The following is a 20,169-nucleotide window of genomic DNA, read 5'->3' on the forward strand; positions in this document are numbered from 1 at the left end:
CAATGAAGACTGCGACTAAGTAGCCCAAGGGCCTGAATAATAATAATAATGACAATAATAATATTAATAACAACAACAATAATAATACAAATAGCCATAATAATAATCACAAAAATAATAATAATAATGATAATAATAAATAATCATAATAATAAAAAATAGTAAATATAGTACACAGTCCATAAAGATTTATAGTCACAAAAGTCCACCACTAGCAAATCACAAATCCTAGTGCTTGCAATATAGCAGACCTGCCTTATACATGGAGATAGGTCTGATCTCGTAGTTATAAGCCTGATATATTAATGATGGGGTGCGCTCACTCCCACTCTGCGGTGACGGACTCCTGGCTTCTCTGCATCAAGAGTAGCCAGTGAGTAGGTGTGAGGAGCGCTCTCTTCATGAATGCACTATACTCCTAACAATACGCCATATATTTGATTGCTCCTATTGGATAAACCACACATTATTTTAGCTATTAAAAGAATGTACCTTTGCACAAATTTGCTGTCTTTGCAACAGGGCGACATAGCCTGCTGACCGATGTAGCCGCTCATTTAGGGTTAATAATACGGACACTAACTAAGGTGCCTCTGCTTCAGTATTCAGATCAGTAATCTGTCGATAGAAAGCAGTGAAGTGGATCTGAAGGAGGATGACGCTGTGGAGATCATGATCAAAAACGTCAGCGCATCTTTCAAAGGAACTCTGAACTACGGATATGGGACCTGGTTGTAAGTGGACATGAAAATTATAAAATATATTCCATAAATAAACATATACATAGAAATGATATAGAGAGTATGTTTAATATATAAAATATTAGATTATGGGGAGCAGAACCTGACACCATCACGGGTCAACTGATACCTGGTGCAGTGGTCACGAAAAGTGCACAATGTATGGAGCCAAAATATCGCAGCTCTGTAGATTGCATAGTGGCCGTTCTCGGTACTGCAGCTCAGATCCCATTCATCTCAATGGCAGCTGAGCTTGACCACCACATTTGTACGGCACGGCGGTGTTTCAGCTCTGTATACTGTAGATTATACCTAACCTGTGAAATAATGTTTAAAAGTGAACATATCTCTGTGGTCTAAGATGTAATATAATATATTTTATTTGGCATTATTTTCAAAATATAAATGTTAGTAATGTTTCTTCTTATATTTAATTTTTAGTGTTCAGGTTGAACATTCTATTGACTTTGAAATCTTTTCCTCCATTGATTTACAAGTGAACACTAAACTCAGTAAGGAAATATCACTCTATGTAAATGTTTTTAGTCTAAATTAATCTTTTTGATATATACTATTTATATACAGTGGGGAAAATAAATATTTAGTACACTACCGATTTTGCAAGTTTTCCCACCTACACTTCACCTGTGAGAGACAGAATCTAAAAATAAAATCCAGAAAATCACATTGTATGATTTTTACATAATTAATTTGCATTTTGAAAAAAGTATTTCATCACCTACTAACAAGCAAGAGTTATGGTTCTCACAGACCTGTTAGTTTTTCTTTAGGAAGCCTCCTACTCTGCACTCATTACTTGTATTAATTGCACCCGTTTGTACTCGTTACCTGTACAAAAGACACCTGCCCACACACTCAATCACACTGCAACCACTCCACCATGGCCAAGACCAAAGAGCTGTCTCAGGACACCAGGGACAAAATTGTAGACCTGCACAAGGCTGTTATAGACTACAAGACAATAGGCAAGCGGCTTGGTGGAGAAGGCAACAACTGTTGGAGCAATTATTAGAAAATGGAAGAAACACAAGATCACTGTCAATCTTCCTCAGTCTGGGGCTCCATTCAAGATCTCGCAACGTGGGAATAAGGATGATTCTGAGAAAGGAAAGGAATCAGTTCAGAACTACACGGGAGGACCTGACCAATGACCTGAAGAGAGCTGAGTCTAGTTTCATACATTACCATTAGTAACACACTACGCTGTCATGGATTAAAATCCTGCAGGACACTCAAAGTCCACCTGCTCACTCAGCACATGTCCAGGCCCATTTGAAGTTCGACAGCGATCATCTGTATGCGGTGTCAGACTGGGGTGCCAAGGGCCCACCAGTAAAATTGACTTTGGGGGCCCCCTTGTTACCTGCACACAAATATGACACTACCCTTGCTCACAAATTTACCTCTAGCAGTATATAATAATAAACTGGGTAGTTTGGTTAATGAATGATGAGATGCTGCTTTTTTCTGTATAGAGTGAATTAGGCCAAGTTCTGCCCACACAATGGGATTGGGGGCCCAGATCTGCACAGGGGCCCACCGGGGAATTCCCTTGTTACCCTATGGGCCATTCCGAGCCTGGCGCCGGAGATCGTGGTACGCGTAGACACTGAATGCATACCATGATCTCAGGCGCCATACTTACATACTTACCTGACCGGGAGGAGTGATGCCGTGGTGCTTCTCTTCTCGCTGGAGACCGGGCAGGAGTTCGGCGTCGCAATCGCGCATGCGCGTAGCGCTATTTGGTGCCATTTTACTGAAGACACATTTGCTCTAATATCATCAGTCCATAAAACCTTTAAAAAATCTGTCTTCAGATATTTCTTGGTTCAGTCTTGATGTTTCACCTTCTGTGTCTTGCTCGGTCAGGTTCAGCCTTTCTTACCTCGGCCATGTCTCTGAGCACTGAACACCTTGTACTTCTGTGTCTTGCTCAGTGGTGGTCAGGTTCAGCCTTCCTCACCTCGGCCATGTCTCTGAGCACTGAGCACCTTGTACTTCAGAGTCACCGACTTCATCATGTCGCTCTATCCCCCTTATCTCTGCCCAGGGCTCGTCTAGTGTGCCCCCCTGCCATTCTGTATCAAGTCTTTCTGTATCATCTGGCTGCCCTCACCGATAAGTTAAGCTATGGGTGGGCCCGTCTGAGTGAGGGGCTTGGGGCGACTTCAACCTCTGCTTCTCCAGAAGTTATGCTACTGGGAGAGCAGTAAATGAGGATACTTGTAAAGTTTGAGTAGATTAAATTCTCTCATCTTTTTTTAGAACTTAAATATTTTACTGTATGCAGAAATCCTCATGAGATATTCAGCCCCTTCCACAATTACATTAGGACATCGGGATATTAGTAAAAGTACCAAACAGCAGTTCTGTCAGAAGAATCGTTCTAGAAGCAGCATAGATGTTCAATATATTTATTTTTGCATAAAAGTTGTTACTAATATGCAAAGATGAAATAAGAAAGTCTGTAGATACAGTAACTTTCTATAGAGAGGAGCAGATGTTGATGATTCCGCTCTTCGGGCCATTGGTTGTACTTGTGCTGTTTTTGCACATCCAGGTCTGGATCACACACGATGGAGAGGAGAAGAGCAGGAATGTGTAACGTGTGATCTGTGTAGATGGAGTTTTCTTGGATTCTTACAGCACCACGATCAACCATATGGCCTTCTGTCTGGCCATGGACAGGTAGATGAAGGAGCAGCCGCTTCTTCATTCTGTCCATGACCCGGTAGTGTCTGTATATGGCCGGGGTCACAATTGTCGCTGTCACTCAGGACTGGAGTTTGTTTCTATGCAGCTGAGCGCTAAGGTCCAAGTGCCGGTGGCAGTGCCGGGTATTGAGACGCGAGACTCGTGCGAGTTTCTCGCAAGGGTGACCCCGGCCTATGGCCAAGTATGAGAATGAGCAGCCGCTGCCTTCTTTTTGGCCATATCCGGTGAAGAAGGAGCAGCCGCTGCCTTCTTTTTGTCTATATCAAGTGGAGAAGGAGCAGCCGCTGCCTTCTTTTTGTCTATATCTGGTGGAGAAGGAGCAGCCGCTGCCTTCTCTGTCCATATCCAGTAGTCTTGTCCTTACCACCACAGTGTAAATGAGTCAACCAAATGGCAAGTTTGGCTGAAAGAAGTCCTTCAATCTCAGCCTTTGTTTACTTGCCATTTCGATCCAGAGGAAGGCGAAAAATAACCCCGAGGACTTGTTGTTGGAATATCCTCAGGGGAAAAAAATTCCTTCCTGACCCCAAATATGGCGATCGGAATATATCCCTGGATGTTTGGTGCTCGAATCTACGTGGCTGTTAATGTGGTCGAAGCTCTGTAGTATTTGTCACAGTCCGGTAAATTAGAAAGTCCAGGTAATCGTCTCATCCGATTAATTAAAGCTTCATTCCTCGATGTTGCTGGAATGGGGCTGATTTATATCAGCCTATTACTCCTGTAAGAAAAGAAATATATTCAAAATAAAGAAATGGAAGCGACTCGACACCATCATAAAGTCTGGGCGGAGATCACAATATCGCAGGTTGCACATTTCAAAAAGGGTCTGTGGACCACAGGGGAGCACAGTTTAATAGACACCAAACTGGGGAAACAATTGCAGGCCAAAAATGAAGAAAATCGTCACTCGCCGTATAAAAATACTCCTTTATTAATGTCCTGTAGAACATATCGGCTGGACTCTGTGAACAGTCGCACCTGATCCTTCTCTCTCTACTGATGATATGTCTTAAAGGATGTTATTAAGAAAGTGATTTTTAAAGGTGAGTGCTGCTTTTCTCCTTTTTAAGAAGAGAAATTTACATTTCTTAGAACTGGCGCCTCACATATATACTGTATACTGGGGGATATAATGATGAAGTGTATGGTGGGTATGTGTGCTACTGGGCAGAGGTAACACTATGGATGTCCCTATGTGCTATACTTACATTTTCGTAATGGAACGGTGGTTCCGCTCTGCCGGACTCCACGTCGCTCCAGTTTATGGAGTGGAAGAATGGGCGTTCTCTAATGAACGATGTTATGGCATACCGAGCAGATGGAGTTTTGCAGAGAAGCTGGAAGATGAGAGAGACCATTGATCATTATATTATGTATTATTACTGATATGTTATTACACAATGTCTATGGACTGTCAGCATCATGTCCTCTATCCTTCCTTATAATCTACCATCATTCTTCCTCACCTAATCCTACTTACCCCTTCTAGGATGTCAAGCTCATCGATGGAGGTGCAGGGTGGGAAATATAAGACGTTGTCCAAAGACTCATGGTAGTCGTCCATATCGCCACTGTTATAGAATGGAGACGTCCCCACAATCATCATGTACAGGATGACACCAAATGAAAAGGAATCTGCCAGATGATTGTAGCCTTCTCTATCCAGTACCTGTAGGAACATAAGATAGGAGATGAGCTGAATATTTCGGGGAGGGGATTTACACACAGAGCCTATGAGTACCGGTCTGTGATGAGATATGAGCTGGATACTCAGATTAGTACTCAATCCTACTATCGGCATCAATCACTCAGGGATGTTCCTTACCTCAGGTGCGATGTAACCCTTCGTGCCAACAAGTTCTTCCAAGATGTCATCCTTGCCCACATTCACGGCTGAAGTGCCAAAGTCACAGATTTTTATGTGTCCAGTGCCATCAATGAGGACGTTATGAGGCTTCAGGTCACTGCAGGGAAAAGGAGCAGACACTGATGGTGAGGATAATTCATGAAAAGAACTTTCTACATTAGATATGTAAGGTGACAACATAGATTTATGAAGATGAACTGATTACCGATGTATCACGCCATGTTCATGGAGGAACTGGATTCCGCAAACCATTTCTGCTGCAAAGCGCCTGTGGAGAAGAAAGTAGAGGATGGATCAGTGGTTACACACACTTTAGGACCATAATGAACGGGCAGCAGATTATTATGATTCAGCCTAAGACATTTACCTTGTGGTGTCTATATCGAACTTCATCGATTCTAACATTTGGCTAAACAGATCTCCTCCGGCCATTGCCTCCATGGCTATTATATAATCTTGTGATGTTTCTACAAAGCCCCGCAGAGATGTTATGAAGCGGCAGCCGGCGCCAATACTTAGGACCTTTAACTCTGTAGAGAATGTTTCTTCATCACAACAACTATTTTCCATGATCTTAAGGGCTAGTAATTCTTTGCTGACCGGATCTGATGCCAAGACGACCTGGAGAAAAATCACAGAAGATCAGAGCAAACTCTCATCTATTCTAGGGATCTGTGTAATGGATCACTGGTGTATCCCAATTATCATTACATATGAAGATCCTGTAATGAATATTTATACCATCCTGTGTATCTGGTGAAGAATACATTGGGGAGCACGGAGTAGTATAAATTCTTACCTTTCCATAGCTTCCTCTTCCAATATCAGTGAGTATAACAAGGCTGTAAAGGTCAATAGGATTTTCTATTTTAACCAGTTTTCTCTCAGGTAAAATAGGGGAGCTGGCATCACCAAGGTCTTCTGCTTTCACATCTGCTATGCCAGAGGGCATCATAACGTTTGCACCTGCTGAGATAATATAAGATTTGTTAATCTCTTTGAGAACAAATAATGAAAATACACTTTCCATTAAAGGGAATCTGTCACCCCTTTTTTGAGATATCATACAATGATATCATTCAATTGTGTGTCACATAAGGATTCTCTTAGTACTTTTGCTTCCCCCTGACCCCGCACCTTTCATGCATAAATGCCTTTTTTATATCGGTTCAGATATATGTAAACTGCCGCTGTCCGATCCGCTGGGCGGGACTTATTCACCTGCTCCCCCCCATCCCTGTCTGGCTCTACACAAGAAGAAATGCGTAGAGCAAGACAGGGAGGGGGGGGAGCAGTTGAATAAGCCCCGCCCAGCGGACCGGACAGCGGCAGTTTACATACATCTGAACCGATATAAAAAAGGTATTTATGCATGAAAGGTGCGGGGTTACGGGGAAGCAAAAGTACTAAGAGAATCCTTATGTGACACACAATTGAATTATATCATTGTATGATATCTCAAAAAAGGGGTGACAGATTCCCTTTAAATGCGGGCTCAGGCGCTGAGCATGCATTTTACCAGGCTAACACCAGCTGTATTACATAGCTGCCACCTGCCTATAACTGCAGTGACTGGAGAACACTCCGATTGCTTCAGTTTTACTATTTCATTGCTAAGAGTGGTACTTAAATTAAGTAAATGCCGATTTGTGCGCACCAGCACCCATTAGTCCCCTCAGGACACAATTGCAAGGTGTTTATCAGTTGTAATGTCTATATGGGCCCTATCTTTTATTTTCATCCAAATGTCAAGACCAGCCTGGCTTAATTTCATATGAAAACGTAACAAAAGCTATATACAGCGATACAGTCCCTTTACAAAAGATCAGAAAATCTCAGGGTCAAATCTTCTAAAGAGACTAAAAAATGAAATAAATAAAAAAAAGTTTTTTTGTTTTTTTTTTAATTCAAAAATTTAATTTGAATTACTTATCCTTCCCAGTTAATAATAATAAAAAAATGAGCATAACTAGGATCGCTCCATTAGTATAAGTCCACTATACAAAAATATAAAAATAATTATCCCAAACAGTAAATACTGAAATGAGAAAAAAAATGGAACTACCAAAATTGCATTTTTTTCAAAATCAGAATGTTACAATGTCTGAGAATATGGCGACACAAACCAATTGTCATTTTTTTTCTTATTAAATTTCTAATTTTCTTCCACCATTTTAGTAACAAGAAAACTTATGCATATTGGGCATTACCAGAATTGTATCTGACATGGGAAATTTTTTTGCTGTGAGGTCATTTTTATCACACAATTAAAACAATAAAGAACAAACATGTTGGAATCCCTTTTTTCTACACAATTTTACCAAACTAATTTTTTTTCCTTTTTTTAAAAAAAAGCAAAAAAAAACATTGAATGACAAAATAAATGCGGTCGTTTGAAGCTACAGCTCGGCCCACTGAAAAAAAAACAAGCTCACACACGGCTGTATTAGAAGACAAATGAAGAAATAAAATTATGGCTTTTTCGAAAAAGGGAGGAAAAAAACTAAAAACTACCCAGTCAAGAAGGGGTTAATAAATATAGCTCCAGATATCACATTACAATTTTAAACAGAACTCTATACATCAGCAGGAAGTGTCGAATATTTGGTGTTTCATTTTTCAAAACTGTCTAATTGCAAAAATGTCCCTGTTGCCCGTAGCAACGATTCACAGCACAGATTCCGGGTCTTAACATTCTATGGAACACTGAAATGTGACTGGCTGCTACGGGCAACAAGGACAGTTCTTCCACAAGTCAGCATTGATAATTGAGGTCTGCACATAATTTTAGGAGTATAATCCCCCTCGCCCCCAGTCTTATCCTACTGAGCTGTTTCCATCTTACCTGTTTCATCTTCATCCATTGCTCTTTCTGGTAAAGAAACACTGATGGTTTTGGCTGATGACTGGGATCTCCATAGTGCACCATTCCCATTAATAATGGGTGTAGCATAGGTCAGCTGTCTCCTGCATTGGATAACCCAGTCTCTGCTGTTCCGAATTCTTTTCTTGGCTGCCGCTCTTTGCAGGTCCAGGATGTCTTTTCTTTCAGATCTGGATGAGACCTGTCTTGGAGTTTCTTTAAAGAACCTCGTCCAGCTTTATATCTGCGCCGATGTTTCTCCGCTTATTTAGGATGGCTTCTTTATTCCTCATCCTTATTGCAGGGGCCAGATCTCCAATTTTTTTCAAGGAGATAAGTATGGCCCTCTGAAGCTCAGCGGAGGCTGCAGAATGGGACTCCATGAGGTTCTCCATTATCCTTCTCGCTGTAAGGATCTCATGACTTTTGGACTTTCTAATTTTCTCAAGATTTTGTCGTTTGGACGCCATTTCAGAGGCGTCAGTGTCCATGTTCGGTAGAGTAATGTCTTTTCGCCCTAAAGCGAATAATAACACCTGCTCTTCATTTAACCCTCTCCTCTCTCTCAGTACCCGATCTCGTTGGGCTCATCTTCTCTCTTTATCCATTTTGTAATAAATTTTTGCTTCGTTCATCACGAAAAACAAAAGCAACTCCCTCACCCTTGGGGGTCTGTGAGGCAGTGATTTCCTATGGGCTGTAACACTGGAATGTAGAATGTGATGATGTCATCACATCATTGTGACATAGATAATATTGTGATGTCACAGCAAGAATCATGTACAGTAGATGGACAGATACTTAGAAGATAGATATAAACTTTGTAGGATATACATATATATATATATATATATAATTAAATAATATAAATAAAATCTAAAAAATATACAATTATAAGCAGAAAATTTAATGTATGGACACTGTTTAGGAAATAAATATAAGTAGGAAAGGGGGAATTTAATACATTACATAATTAAGGCTTAAATGCTGCTTTGAATCTCAGTTCTCAGATGTAGTTCAAATTTTAAGGTTAAGTGGAAACACCCATTAAATTGTATACACACATTAAACAGTGTCATGGTAGCAAGTTTTGACTTTTCAGTCAGCTAAATCTCTTATGGCCCATTTACAATTTGCCTAAAAATTCTGCACACCTTAATAAAGGTCATTGTATCCTTGGGGTATGTGCACACATTAAGAATTTGGTGCAGAAATTTCTGCATCTCTTGGCAGGAAAAACGTTGCATAAAATAGGCAGCTTTTTTTGCTGCGTTACTTTACTTGCGTTTTTTGGTGCAGATTTTACCCCACTCATTAGTATGGATGAAATCTGCATCAAAAACGATGAAAGAATTGATGTGTTTCAGGTTTAAATTTGCACTGAATCTACAAGGAAAAAATAAGCAACGCGTGCATGGGACTTCAGGATTCTCATTCGCTTCCCTGGCATCAGGAGACCCGTCAGGTTTTGCAACAAATCCGCACACAGCATAATAATCTGACACTTATTAGATAGATCCATTTATTAGAAAGAGGAATTTTGGAATGGGTAAATGGATTTATTCTGTCTTCTGTGTTTTTCCACTTCTTACCCAACACTGCAGGGGCTCCTTTTTGATGTCCTCGTCCAAAACGTTCAGTATTAGTAGGTGATGGATTGTCAGAATCTGGCCCCGGAACACCAGGCCTCAGTAGTTGCGAGTCCTAGCCCCGTACTCTTCCATCTGCTCTTGCTCTGGATCTTCCAGTTATGATTTAATCTAGAATATTTCGCCTTCGTAATCCAGAGACAGACTACAACACCACCCAAGCATTCACCCTCTGCTCCCTAGACTTTCTATCTGCGAAGTGACTGCCTCTAGGCAAAAGATGACGATGGTGGTAGTAGTTGCATTTAAGACACAGTTATGAAGCAGCCATAATAACAACTTGAAACAGAAGTATTTTTACCGAGATACCACACTGCTCAATATGGGGCCTGTGTTTTTATTTTTTCCCCAAAAATAGTGTATAGACCTAGGGTAACAGACAGCAAATACAGTGGAATGTAGGCCTGAATTGCCACAATTTGTAGGCCACAAATAGATCAGGCGTCTGACAGCGATACCAGACTGTTCAATATGTGGCCTGTATTCTTTAATTTTTTTACCCCAAAATAGTAAAATAGTGTTAAGATGTAGGGTAACACACAGCAAAAAAGGTGAATGGAAGCCTCAAAAGCACACTTTGTTTGCCCCTGATAGAGGAAGCGTGTCACAGAAATACCACACTGTTCAGTATGTGGCCTGTAGTTTTTTAATTTTTTACCCCAAAATAGTGTATAGACCTAGGGTAGCAGACAGCAAAAAACAGGAATGTAGGCCTGAAAAGTAGAGGACAGATAGACCAGGCGTCTGATGGAGATAACAGACTGTTAATTATGTGGCCTGGAGTTTTTTTTTAATTTTTTTTTACCTTAAAATACTGTAAAAACAGTTTAATATAGGCCGGAAATGCCACAACTTGTAGAACACAGATAGATCTGGTATCTGACGGAGATAGAACACTGTTAAATATGTGGCCTGGATTTTTTTTGGCCCGCCAAAATTGTCAATAAGTTGGCGATGACACTAAAAAGAATTGTTGGAGTACTAAAATTGTAAAATATTTAGCACAACGATATGCGATGCGTGTGGCGTACAAGACACAGTGATAAATATATGAACTGTAGCTAAATAGTTTTTGGCCAGCAAAATGGTTTACAAAAATGTTGTAAGACACTCCAAAAATACTACAGTACCACAAAAAAAGGCCAGAATTTTCTGCGCACTCAGGTGTGAGGCCTAGGACGGACAAAGCCGTTTTAAATTGCTGGATTTTCACACTGTTGTATTAAAATGATCTGGCTGTAGTCTGCAGTGTGAACAAGCAAAAAATGTAGAAAAAAAGGGGGCTCTGGATTGTCTGCCAGGCTATTGGATTGCCCACCTGGGCAGTAGGGATACTCGGTACCTTCTTAAAGGGGCAGTGTCAAGGCAGCAGTGGCCCGGTTCTTGGCCCTGGGCGTCAAATAAAAGGGGATATTTACAGGGGAAAAATAAAGAGTTTGTAAAATGTTCATGACGCCACCTGTGGTTTCCGGTCAGAGGTGACCAGCGCTGCAGGGCAGAGCCTCTGGGACTGATGGTGATGCAGCAGAGTTGGTGTAGCTCTCCACAGGCAGAGCTTTGTCCCAGGGCAGCAGTTTTAGTAAATATGTTGTGTTTGATGATGATAGATGTAGCAGCGCTGAGTAGGTGTTGCAGAAAGAATTCAGAGGACAAACCTGAGGGCAGTTCCAAAGCTTTACTCACAGTTCTGATGCGCATATGCCCGCTTGATGCTGCGTCCTCCAGGTGGGAGGTCCACCAAACTTCCCAGCGGATGGAGAACACCTTTCTAGTACTCCCTTCAGTATGTGCCTTTCCTGACCGTCTCACTGTGCTGGCTTTTCTACTTCTCTTTCTTCCCAACACTTCACAGTAAGTGTCCAGGCCAGCAGCCGCGGACCTTGTCAGGTAACGTCCTCGCTGCGTTCCTTTGCTCCCTCCGGAGAAGATAACTGTGGCTCATGGCTGAGGTACCCAAAGGTGCCTCTGCCTTCGGCTTGCTGGTTGAGTCTGCTGAGATCGCCACTAGGCTCAGGGGCCGATACCCCTCTGCGACCTGATCCCTCCACTCAACGTCTGCCGGCATGGAACAAGCACCAAGGGCAGTATGGTCGCTGCGCTGTGCCTCTAGGGATCTCTTCCCTCTTCAGGGAGCTTCCTTCTGTTCCTTTCCTTCCAGCAGCTCCTCCTGACCAGGAGCTGCTCCACATGTCTGTTCACCTCTTCCCCTACGGGAAGACTCTCTACACACGTCCTTCCCCTTCCTCCCCTCAGGGAAGACTCTTTACTAAACTCTCTCTTCCCCTGCTCTAAACCCTCTAGTTCCACCCACCTCCCAACACCCTTTACCACCCGGCAGGGTTGAGATCCTCCTCCGTTGAGGTCCATCCAGGGTGCCCTGCTGCTCTAGGGTGTGTGTTGGGTGCAGGTGTTAGTCCTGTTAGGTGTCTCCATCTTACCTGGGAAGTGGGATACCACACCTCTGGGTGAGGTGCAGTACCTCTGTGGCGACTGAACCCTCAGTGGTGCCACATTATGAAACGCCGCAGCCATCTTAGTTGTGATCGTGGAGTGATTGGCTGGCCGAACAGCATCATCAGGGGTATAAGAGACCGGATGCCGCCCTGCTCGACACATTCAGCTCTGTTGTGAGAGAGTGTAGGTAGAGCGGCTGCCTTGATAGGGTCAGAATTGGAGATTTCTTAGTTAGTGTGGGGTCTAGCATTCTAAATACTGACATCCAGCTTAACCAACAGTCCTTCTAAGGACTAATTCCGGAGTTTATAGGTTCCAGTATTAGACAGGCAGGGTAGTGTACGTCGCTGTATACACATCAGTGCAAGGCCTGAAGGCATTGTATGTGTGTATATAGAGCATTGCATACATCAAGAGGGTCCATTCCATTCCTGTGTTCTGGTGCTGCTGCTGCTGCTACCTGTGGGATATATTAGCCGTATATAGCTAGCTCCAGGTGTAATTGGAATACAGGCCACACATTTTTTGATGTAGTCTCTCCGTGCCAGCTCATATCTGTAAAAACAATATCTGGATCAGAGATCAAAGATATATATATATATATATATATATATATATATATATATATATACAGGGTAATAATCAATATTTCAATTGATTATTGTTACAGTGGTAGAATACACATAAAAATTCATACACATAATTAAAAAATAATACCAAGACACTGCTACCTAGAGGTGTCAGCACAACTATCATATATTGTTTATATATATAAAAAATGATATTTCATGCAGAAATGGCCCTAAAAAATCCTTTATCAGTAGTCAGGAAAAACCTGAACAATATAAATCCATAAGTCATTAATTAAATCTCAAAAACATAAGGATCAGGGACAATAAAAGAGTAAAAGTGCTAAAAAATATAAAAAAATATATTATTTGAGCAAAAAATAAATAATAACTATATATATATATATATATATATAGTGATGCAGTGACCCCTGTGACAGCTAGAGGGCGCTGTATGGGCTGCCCGGGACATGCATGCAGGTATTCCCTTTGTTATGATGGGAAAATGGTGAGCGGCAGGATTATAAATGGCTGATATGTATCACAGGGGTGGGTGCCTGTGATGGAAGTTGGAATATGTATTAATCAGCAGAGATAATACTGCTGAGGGTTTGTTGTTGTGTATCGGGAAAGCTTCTAGGTGACTTGGTGAGATGGGTGGGACCAGTCACCTACAAACCCACCAAGGGGCATGTGTCTGAATGCCCAATGTAAAGCCTGTATGTGTGTGGCTGTGTGTGGAATAGGACCTGTAGTGAGGTCATGACCATGTGATCCATACCTCACCTGTGGGTGTGGTTATGTACCATATAATGTGCCTGGGGTCTGGTCACATGGGGAGAGAGTTAATTTTTAGTGTTCAGGTTGAACATTCTATTGACTTTGAAATCTTTTCCTCCATTGATTTACAAGTGAACACTAAACTCAGTAAGTAAATATCACTCTATATAAATGTTTTTAGTCTAAATTAATCTTTTTGATATATACTATTTATATACAGTGGGGAAAATAATGTTTGGTACACTACCGATTTTGCAAGTTTTCCCACCTACACTTAACCTGTGAGAGACAGAATCTAAAAATAAAATCCAGAAAATCACATTGTATGATTTTTACATAATTAATTTGCATTTTGAAAAAAGTATTTCATCACCTACTAACAAGCAAGAGTTATGGTTCTCACAGACCTGTTAGTTTTTCTTTAGGAAGCCTCCTACTCTGCACTCATTACTTGTATTAATTGCACCTGTTTGTACTCGTTACCTGTACAAAAGACACCTGTCCACACACTCAATCACACTCCAACCACTCCACCATGGCCAAGACCAAAGAGCTGTCTCAGGACACCAGGGACAAAATTGGAGACCTGCACAAGGCTGTTATAGACTACAAGACAATAGGCAAGCGGCTTGGTGGAGAAGGCAACAACTGTTGGAGCAATTATTAGAAAATGGAAGAAACACAAGATCACTGTCAATCTTCCTCAGTCTGGGGCTCCATTCAAGATCTCGCAACGTGGGAATAAGGATGATTCTGAGAAAGGAAAGGAATCAGTTCAGAACTACACGGGAGGACCTGACCAATGACCTGAAGAGAGCTGAGTCTACAGTTTCATACATTACCATTAGTAACACACTACGCCGTCATGGATTAAAATCCTACAGGACACTCAAAGTCCACCTGCTCACTCAGCACATGTCCAGGCCCATTTGAAGTTCGACAGCGATCATCTGTATGTGGTGTCGGACTGGGGTGCCAAGGGCCCACCAGTAAAATTGACTTTGGGGGCCCCCTTGTTACCTGCACACAAATATTACACTACCCTTGCTCACAAATTTACCTCTAGCAGTATATAATAATAAACTGGGTAGTTTGGTTAATGAATGATGAGATGCTGCTTTTTTCTGTATAGAGTGAATTATGCCAAGTTCTGCCCACACAATGAGATTGGGGGCCCAGATCTGCACAGGGGCCCACCGGGAAATTCCCCTGTTACCCTATGGGCCAGTCCGAGCCTGGCGCCGGAGATCGTGGTACGCGTAGACACTGAATGCATACCACGATCTCCGGCGCCATACTTACATACTTACCTGACCGGGAGGAGTGATGCCGTGGTGCTTCTCTTCTCGCTGGAGACCGGGCAGGAGTTCGGCGTTGCAATCGCGCATGCGCGTAGCGCTATTTGGCGCCAGTTTACTGAAGACACATTTGCAGTGTGTCTTCAGCAATATGGCACCGGACAGCGTGGTATGGGCATGCGTGTACTCCAGAGCTGCACTCCTCCCCCGGCCTGTGGCAGAACAGGACAGTTCTGGAGCACAGGGAAGAAAGGTGAGTATAAATATTTTTTTTGTATGTGTGCAGTTTAATAGGGGTGACGGGGACCTTACATATAAGGATAAGGGGGTGAGAGATAGCATGCATACCAGGATAAGGGGTGAGGGGACCATGCATGCCAGAATTGGGGGGTGAGGGGACCATGCATATCAGTAGGGGGGTGAGGGGACCATGCATATCAGGATTGGGGGGTGAGGGGACCATGCATATCAGGATTGGGGGTTAGGGGACCATGCATACCAGGATTGGGGGATGAGGGGACCATGCATGCCAGGATTGGGGGTGAGGGAACCATGCATACGAGGATGAGGAATGGGGTGCCATGCATACCAGGTTTGGGTTGGTGAGGGGACCATACATACCAGAATAGGGATGAGGAGGCCATGAATACCATTATAGGGATGAGGGGGCCATACATACCATTATAGGGATGAGGGGGTGCCATGCATACCAGGATAGGAGGGGGGCAGCACATACCAGGATGGGAGACCATATACCAATAAAAATGTTCACCACCCGGGCATAGAACGGGTTCAATAGCTAGAAGGCTATAACAGTTTAGGAGACCCACTGTTTAATAATGGCCCTTTAAGCAGCTTAATGCTGCCTGATGCACCTGTAAAAATAGGCTCTGTGACTTTAAGAATCCCTCTTTCATAATTGAAACAAGATGGGTCTGCTTATGTGTCACACACAAAAGGACCAGCTAGGGTTGGTAAATGTTACAATGACATTTCCCAGTGAATGCATTTGTTTTGGTTGAAAGCAATGTTAAAGTTGAAAAAAGCTCCAAAAACGCTGCTTCTGAGCATAGCCCAAGTGGGGGAGGAACATTTTGGTCTGGGGTTATTTATTTTGCATTATATACAAGTCATTAACCTGGAAAGGATGTACCCTTACATATTTCCCAGCAAAATCCGTTTTGGTATGTTTTTTGGTGCATCGGTAAAAATGGCATGAAACTCTGAAAACATTGTTTAAAGCTGTGAACAAGGAGTCAGGAATGCTTCCAGGGGCGATCTCCATGATGTCCCCGTGTCATTTCAGCAGTGTTTCCATCATTTTTTGAAGTTTTTAGACCTTAAAAGGACCCCCGGGGGAGATTGCGGTAAAAATGTTCTGGTCTCCCATAGACTTACATTGGGCTCGTTGATCTGTCCGAGTACCCGAGTATTACAATTTGCTCGACCCGAACAGCGAGCATTTTAGTGCTCGCCAATCACTATTAAAAATAATTTTATCATGGATCTTTTCTCAGAACTGGACCCCTTTTTTTAATTAAAGGTTACAGTTCATTTTTGTGTGTTATACTGTACAGAAATGTGTCTGTTTTTCTTCACCGTAAATCTCCCATTTAAGAAGGGCCCACAATTACTCATAATGGTTTAGGTCCGGTGAGGAAGGGGTTGTATCATTATTCTTTCATCTTTACTGGGAGCCGAGCAGTGGAGACATTGATGCTGCAATAGAGCATTGTCCTGCAGAACAATCATAATTTTCTTGAAATATACAGATCTATTCCTGTAACACTGTATGAAGGAAGAGTCTCCTAAACACTGGTAATAGGTTTGGGACTTGATTTTAAGTTCATCTGCCACCTGAAAAGGTCCATCAGGCTCATCATTAATAATCCCAACCCATAGCTATTCCTCACCTTCACCTTGCTGGTGTCAAAATAGATGTTTGTAACAATTACTTCTTCAACCATTGCCAACTGGTCCATCAAGAGACGCTCTAATCTCATCAGTCCATAAAACCTTTAAAAATTCTGTCTTCAGATATTTCTTGGTTCAGTCTTGATGTTTCACCTTCTGTGTCTTGCTCGGTCAGGTTCAGCCTTTCTCACCTCGGCCATGTCTCTGAGCACTGAGCACCTTGTACTTCAGAGTCACAGACTTCATCATGTCGCTCTATCCCCCTTATCTCTGCCCAGGGCTCGTCTAGTGTGCCCCCCTGCCATTCTGTATCAAGTCTTTCTGTATCATCTGGCTGCCCTCACCGATAAGTTAAGCTTTGGGTGGGCCCGTCTGAGTGAGGGGCTTGGGGCGACTTCAACCTCTGCTTCTCCAGAAGTTATGCTACTGAGAGAGCAGTAAATGAGGATACTTGTAAAGTTTGAGTAGATTAAATTCTCTCATCTTTTTTTAGAACTTAAATATTTTACTGTATGCAGAAATCCTCATGAGAGATATTCAGCCCCTTCCACAATTACATTATGACATCGGGATATTAGTAAAAGTACCAAACAGCAGTTCTGTCAGAAGAATCGTTCTAGAAGCAGCATAGATGTTCAATATATTTATTTTTGCATAAAAGTTGTTACTAATATGCAAAGATGAAATAAGAAAGTCTGTAGATACAGTAACTTTCTATAGAGAGGAGCAGATGTTGATGATTCCGCTCTTCGGGCCATTGGTTGTACTTGTGCTGTTTTTGCACATCCAGGTCTGGACGACACACGATGGAGAGGAGAAGAGCAGGAATGTGTAACGTGTGATCTGTGTAGATGGAGTTTTCTTGGATTCTTACAGCACCACGATCAACCATATGGCCTTCTGTCTGGCCATGGACAGGTAGATGAAGGAGCAGCCGCTTCTTCATTCTGTCCATGACCCGGTAGTGTCTGTATATGGCCGGGGTCACAATTGTCGCTGTCACTCAGGACTGGAGTTTGTTTCTATGCAGCTGAGCGCTAAGGTCCAAGTGCCGGTGGCAGTGCCGGGTATTGAGACGCGAGACTCGTGCGAGTTTCTCGCAAGGGTGACCCCGGCCTATGGCCAAGTATGAGAAGGAGCAGCCGCTGCCTTCTTTTTGGCCATATCCGGTGGAGAAGGAGCAGCCGCTGCCTTCTCTGTCCATATCCAGTAGTCTTGTCCTTACCACCACAGTGTAAATGAGTCAACCAAATGGCAAGTTTGGCTGAAAGAAGTCCTTCAATTTCAGCCTTTGTTTACTTGCCATTTCGATCCAGAGGAAGGCGAAAAATAACCCCAAGAACTTGTTGTTGGAATATCTTTAGGGGAAAAAAATTCCTTCCTGACCCCAAATATGGCGATCGGAATACATCCCTGGATGTTTGTTGCTCGAATCTACGTGGCTGTTAATGTGGTGGAAGCTCTGTAGTATTTGTCACAGTCCAGTAAATTAGAAAGTCCAGGTAATTGTCTCATCCGATTAATTAAAGCTTCATTCCTCGATGTTGCTGGAATGGGGTTGATTTATATCAGCCTATTTCTCCTGTAAGAAAAGAAATATATTCAAAATAAAGAAATGGAAGCGACTCGACACCATCATAAAGTCTGGGCGGAGATCACAATATCGCAGGTTGCACATTTCAAAAAGGGTCTGTGGGCCACAGGGGAGCACAGTTTAATAGACACCAAACTGGGGAAACAATTGCAGGCCAAAAATGAAGAAAATCGTCACTCGCTGTATAAAAATACTCCTTTATTAATGTCCTGTAGAACATATCGGCTGGACTCTGTGAACAGTCGCACCTGATCCTTCTCTCTCTACTGATGATATGTCTTAAAGGATGTTATTAAGAAAGTGATTTTTAAAGGTGAGCGCTGCTTTTCTCCTTTTTAAGAAGAGAAATTTACATTTCTTAGAACTGGCGCCTCACATATATACTGTATACTGGGGGATATAATGATGAAGTGTATGGTGGGTATGTGTGCTACTGGGCAGAGGTAACACTATGGATGTCCCTATGTGCTATACTTACATTTTCGTAATGGAACGGTGGTTCCGCTCTGCCGGACTCCACATCGCTCCAGTTTATGGAGTGGAAGAATGGGCGTTCTCTAATGAACGATGTTATGGCATACCGAGCAGATGGAGTTTTGCAGAGAAGCTGGAAGATGAGAGAGACCATTGATCGTTATATTATGTATTATTACTGATATGTTATTACACAATGTCTATGGACTGTCAGCATCATGTCCTCTATCCTTCCTTATAATCTACCATCATTCTTCCTCACCTAATCCTACTTACCCCTTCTAGGATGTCAAGCTCATCGATGGAGATGCAGGGTGGGAAATATAAGACGTTGTCCAAAGACTCATGGTAGTCGTCCATATCGCCACTGTTATAGAATGGAGACGTCCCCACAATCATCATGTACAGGATGACACCAAATGAAAAGGAATCTGCCAGATGATTGTAGCCTTCTCTATCCAGTACCTGTAGGAACATAAGATAGGAGATGAGCTGAATATTTCGGGGAGGGGATTTACACACAGAGCCTATGAGGACCGGTCTGTGATGAGATATGAGCTGGATACTCAGATTAGTACTCAATCCTACTATCGGCATCAATCACTCAGGGATGTTCCTTACCTCAGGCGCGATGTAACCTTTCGTGCCAACAAGTTCTTCCAAGATGTCATCCTTGCCCACATTCACGGCTGAAGTGCCAAAGTCACAGATTTTTATGTGTCCAGTGCCATCAATGAGGATGTTATGAGGCTTCAGGTCACTGCAGGGAAAAGGAGCAGACACTGATGGTGAGGATAATTCATGAAAAGAACTTTCTACATTAGATATGTAAGGTGACAACATAGATTTATGAAGATGAACTGATTACCGATGTATCACGCCGTGTTCATGGAGGAACTGGATTCCGCAAACCATTTCTGCTGCAAAGCGCCTGTGGAGAAGAAATTAGAGGATAGATCAGTGGTTACACACACTTTAGGACCATAATGAACGGGCAGCAGATTATTATGATTCAGCCTAAGACATTTACCTTGTGGTGTCTATATCGAACTTCATCGATTCTAACATTTGGCTAAACAGATCTCCTCCGGCCATTGCCTCCATGGCTATTATATAATCTTGTGATGTTTCTACAAAGCCCCGCAGAGATGTTATGAAGTGGCAGCCGGCGCCAATACTTAGGACCTTTAACTCTGTAGAGAATGTTTCTTCATCACAACAACTC

The sequence above is a fragment of the Dendrobates tinctorius genome, unplaced genomic scaffold (assembly GCF_039654945.1).
Source record: "Dendrobates tinctorius isolate UK_male_01 unplaced genomic scaffold, ASM3965494v1 ptg000224l, whole genome shotgun sequence".
In the NCBI taxonomy this organism is placed as follows: Eukaryota; Metazoa; Chordata; class Amphibia; order Anura; family Dendrobatidae; genus Dendrobates; species Dendrobates tinctorius.